This window comes from Amphibalanus amphitrite, unplaced genomic scaffold (assembly GCF_019059575.1).
Source record: "Amphibalanus amphitrite isolate SeventyFive unplaced genomic scaffold, NRLGWU_Aamphi_draft 000036F_arrow, whole genome shotgun sequence".
Taxonomy (NCBI): Eukaryota; Metazoa; Arthropoda; class Thecostraca; order Balanomorpha; family Balanidae; genus Amphibalanus; species Amphibalanus amphitrite.
The window spans coordinates 706,043-711,031 of record NW_024881532.1 but is presented as its reverse complement, the minus strand read 5'-3'; the positions used below and the strand labels follow the sequence as shown (position 1 = coordinate 711,031).

The window sequence follows — 4,989 nt, the reverse complement described above, 5'->3', positions numbered from 1 at the left end:
GTCCGATCATAGATGTATTGAAAAATAACTAGCAACTTTAAACATCGCCTTCCTCAGCCACGCTCTACACCGCATCACATAAGAAAACCGCCAATATCGATTACAAAACACACATAAAGGAATTTCGTAGGTATAGATCAGAGGAATACTTCACCTCCTTTATCTGGCGCGTCAATAGGTATAAAGTAATCTTTGGCGTCTACGCACTAGCAACATCTATAATGCAAACAGCAGTTCAGAAACCATCCACTAAAATTGTAACAAGGCAAGGGTTGGTCAAAATAAATTATAGTCACCGTGATAAATAGCAAACGAAATACAGAACAAGCACAACAAAGCATTCCACACTCGTTTAGACTGTACCTACAATATGCCTACATAAGACATTGCAGCAGTGTACAAGGGAAACATTCTTTAAAGATGCTAACGTGAGGAGTTTTAAAAGTTTGGTGAACATAGTTACGAGTCACTGCACAAGAAATGTCGCGGTCGCCAGCCGGCCCAGGCGAAAGAGTCGACGGAGACGGCGTCAAACAAACCCGAGAGGGGGTAGTTTCATCCGCATCAGCGGAGGCGCTCTCTCTACCAAGGTCGTCAGTTACCAGCCGCAGCACCCTGCTGGCGATTTGATAGCGGCTCTCATTCTCAGCTGGCTGAGCGCCATGTGCCGGGTCATCCGGCTCCATGATTTCCCCTTTCATTAGCAGCTGCTGTTGTAGTTATTGTTGTTGCGTTCCTTTCAGCCGCTGCCGCAGCATAGCCGTACGGTTCTGGATGGTTCTCACGGCGGCAGCCAGGGTCACCAAATCCGTCTCCCCGTAGCCACACCAGACTCGGGAAAATGTACCGAGATGTACCGAGCCAATGTTGCAGCACTCGCGGCATTCATCGGTAGGACTCCGCCCAACCCAATGTCGGCACTGGCAGGAGCCCGATCAGTGATCCAAACGAAACTGATGAAAATCGACAGCTGATGAGCGGTCCTCCACTGACGCCGGACGGGTGGCGACGGCGCGGCCGGTCCTGGAGCTGGAACAGCAGAATGGACCGGCCGGGACACGCGGCTCATCAGTCCATTCGTGCTGCTACTCCCCGTAGACCCCAGCTCCTTCGCTGCAGGTTCTCGCGTCTGCCGACCCGTCCGTCCACACCCACGCGGCTCGATAGGGGAGGGGAGGGCAGATATCGTTACGTCGCTTGAAGCAGTTCAGCTGCCGAGGCTCTTTGTCGCAACACCGCCAGCGCCGCGCATCGCAGCAGCACATACCGTGGAGTGCCAGCCTCTTCGCGGCAGACGCGGCATCGGGCAGCAGGGCACTCCACGTCGTTGCATTGTGGGCATCCGGCCTCGGGAGGCGGCCGATGCAGAGCAGGTACTGGCGGATGTCGATAGCGACTGCACGGTCGGCCTCCAGGACGGAGCCAGGACAGCGGTCGACCCATATCGACCGGTACCATCCGTCCGGCCAGTTCCGCTGCCAGGCGCGCGCAGCGTCGCGCGCGCGCCTGCCGTGGCGCGCCTGTCGCGCGCGCGCGCCTGCCTTGTAGATAGTGCCCGCGTCGATTGGCGCTACCGTTGGGATAGACGGCGGTCGACCCATATCGACCGGTACCATCCGTCCGGCCAGCTCCTCCAACACCGCTCTTAGGGCGAATAGCTCGCCGCGCGTGCTAGAGCAGAGGGCGCCTGCCGCGACACGCACCTCTCGGATGTCGCGGTTCGGGGGGGGGGGGTGGCCCCTCCTCCTCCATCTAGCACACCATCGGTGGCGGAGCTGTCTGACCAGATCAAGCTCGCCTCAGACGGGAGCTCCGCCAGACGACTTTCCGCCGCCTTGGCTCGCCAGCCGTCGCGCCCAAACTCGCTTCAGGCCGTGAGTCTATAGCCGGCGCGGTGGCGTGGCTTCGCCATGGTAGCCTTGGGCGGGTTGTCCTCAGAGAACGCATTCGCATTGGCGAGGAGGCGAGCAGCGCCACGAGTCCTGAAAAGACCAAACAATATCAATACATAATGTAGACAATCAAAATTGTAAAAATTGGCATTAACTGCGCAACTGATGTTTGCTTGTTTGTTTATTAGGGTTTACGGGCGCTGCGGTGGTCATTTTGCACCCATGAAGCTGTTCTGGTGAACCTGCGCAACTGAGCAGTGATCATGCCATAACTTATATTTGGCGTAGTGGCAGGGTTCCACCTAAAATTTAGGCGCACGTCAGGTGTAACGTCACATGCGACAAATTCAGCGCATGTCAGTTGGGCAAACTAAGGCTGATGGAATAATATCAAACGAGGGCACCAAAAATTGATCCTAAATGACCATAATTGGACATTAATGCAGACCCCCTCTCTGTATCACCAATTGTCAGAAAACAAGCAGGTGTTTCAAGGGGCGTTAGAGAGTCATGAAGCCAGGATAAAACACAGTGCTATTTTCTCAAAACAGTTTGTACATGATAGAGTTAGGTAACTCTCTCTCTCTCTCTCTCTCTCTCTCTCTCTCTCTCTCTCTCTCTCTCTCTCTCTCTCTCTCTCTCTCTCTCTCTCTCTCTCTCTCTCTCTCTCTCTCTCTCTCTTTCTCTCCGTTTACCATTTGCAAGGCCAAAAAGGCCAATTGGTTTTGAAAGACATTGGATTACAAACTGAGCATTTTTTACTTTATCATAAAATGTTAAACCTGCGTGTAGATGAAGTCTGAACGGTGGTTTGTAGGCTGATAGGTTGGAGGTTGAAGGTTAGTAGGGAAGGTAAGGTCAGGATAATTTCTGCTTTTTATTTTCATTGGATTTCAGTCTTCATCAACACACGCATCAAAAATATCATCTATTTGAGCATCTTCAAGCCTCAATATACAAGTTGTACCACAACAAATTAAAATTGATGTCATGCCAACATATGGTCATGATTTTTACCACCAGAATTGAATTAAATGCCTATTGATGCTTTACCTAATATTTTGAAGCCTGAAATCTGATTAACCAAACATTTTTTTTTCTTGTGTTGGCAGTCTAAAATTTGGCTGGCTTGAGCGCGATGCTATTGCTCTAGCAGAATCTCAAACGGATGTCTACCAAGTGCCACTCCCAAGAAAGTTTCTCAAGATTCTAAAACCACAAACTTAGTTGATGCCTGATCGTGTGATGGTAAATCAAATACCTAATAGCACTCCATCTGAGGCCAGTTTTACAAACAGAAAATAGCCACCTGCCGGATTATTTTGCCTAAAGGCTAATTCACATATGGAGTGTAAATGGTGAAGCCCTCCCTGCTTACCTACATGCCTCTCGCGTTTACCCTCTGTATGTTGTACCTACGTGGAATGGATATATGAGGAGAAAAATTCCAGGCAGCTATTTTTGTTGGTAAATCGGGTAAAGTAATACTGGCCTCTGAACGAAAATTTGGACTGAGTGAGATCTGTCGTTTCTTTGGTGGTTTGGATAGGAGTTGATGATTTTAATTGAAAGATTAAAAGGAAAGGGTTTCAAGACAATCGGCATGACAAACCAACACCTTACCTGCAGTTCAAGTTTGTCGATTCATCAAAATCTAGTCTTCGTCTAGTCCACAAATCAAGATAAAATTACTGGATAGGTACAACTTCTTCTTCTCCTCCTTCTGCACCTCACCTGCCACCCCCTACACTTCTACCTTATTCTGATAAATATCTTTACATAATTTTCACAAGAATGCCACTCAACGGGTTACGGGGTAGATCTAAAAGAGTGCAGTGCTTCAGTTTTGAGCTATAGAGTTCTCAGTGATTTTGAGACACCCAATATGTCTTTGGCACGCCGTATTTGTCTCTCACCGCCTGCGAATTCGGCGATATGATTGGTGGAAGGCCGAGGCTATGGGTCCAAGAAAAGGCCAAGATTCCTGCCAAGATTCTTACAGATAGCCAAGGCCGATGACTGACGTGACTGACGGCATGTTACTGCCCTTGGCATATTGCCAATGCACTGCTCCGTCATATCCGCAGTAATGTCAACAGTCATATCGGAAGTAATATGGTAGCTATACGCAAAAACCATTTGGTGTATGGCTACCATACTTTTCCGATAACGAGACATTCTAAATCAATCTCTCTACTGTTGGCGACATCTGCTGAGAAATCCCAAGACCGAACGCAAGCACATAAAAGTAATGCACTCTATGGATGCGTTCGAAATCTGGGAAGTGACGGATTTCATTTCTCAATGCGTGTCCCAGCCTTCCCCATGCTGTTCGTTCCGCCTGCCGCCATCTATTGCCATGTTTCGCATTCGCACTTCATGAATTGACCACCCCGCCAAGTAGGTTGGTGTCAAGTTGGTATAGGTGTCGCATTGCTCTGGTCGATCAGGCTGAGCCAGCTGTCTGGAGAGAGGAGCCGATCAAAAGAAAAAAAAAACGCAGAAATTCAAAAGACCTACTCCAAAGCAATGGCAGCATGCATATCAATAGAACGTAATTCTGTCATGATTGCGTCAGAAGCAAACATAATGGCAAGAGTTTCTTGTGTGTCGGTAGGCGCGTGTGGAGCCGCTGGACCGACCGGGGACGTACCCAAGGGGGGACGGACGGGGTGCGCCTCCCCCTAGGGGTTTTCAGGGCCCATGCTGGCAGAAGGCCCACGTTGGCCAAAATCACGTCGGAGACGAACGAAATTCATGGGAATCCCCCAAAAAATTACGTCAGGACAATCAAGGCTCTCCGACTCGCCTGCCACCTAGGGTCCTTCAATTTACTACATGGGGCCTCCTGTGAATAACCGCTAGTGTATGTGTCTGACCACTAGGGCCCCTCTGACTCCTCGGGTAGAGGGCCCTCTGTAGGTAGGAGGCTCTCTCTACGGGATTCCTCCGCTCCCCTCCCCCCTCGGCCAAATTCTAGGTTGTACGTGCCTGCGCTAAGCCGGAGTCGGAGAGAGGAGTTGACGACCGAATGACAAGGAGTACTCGTCCTGAAAGTAAACATTTGGAATACAAACAATCCAAAGCTGTTCAGTAT

General features: G+C 50.0%; 1 long non-coding RNA gene across 1 annotated transcript; it reads right to left on the bottom strand.

The window, feature by feature from the left end:
- On the bottom strand, window positions 1-3,811 carry LOC122371797. Its single transcript, XR_006254783.1, has 2 exons — window positions 3,516-3,811; window positions 1-1,982 (listed from the first exon to the last, which is right to left on the bottom strand). It is a non-coding gene; the product is annotated as an uncharacterized LOC122371797 (long non-coding RNA).
- Window positions 3,812-4,989: the final 1,178 nt, after the last annotated feature.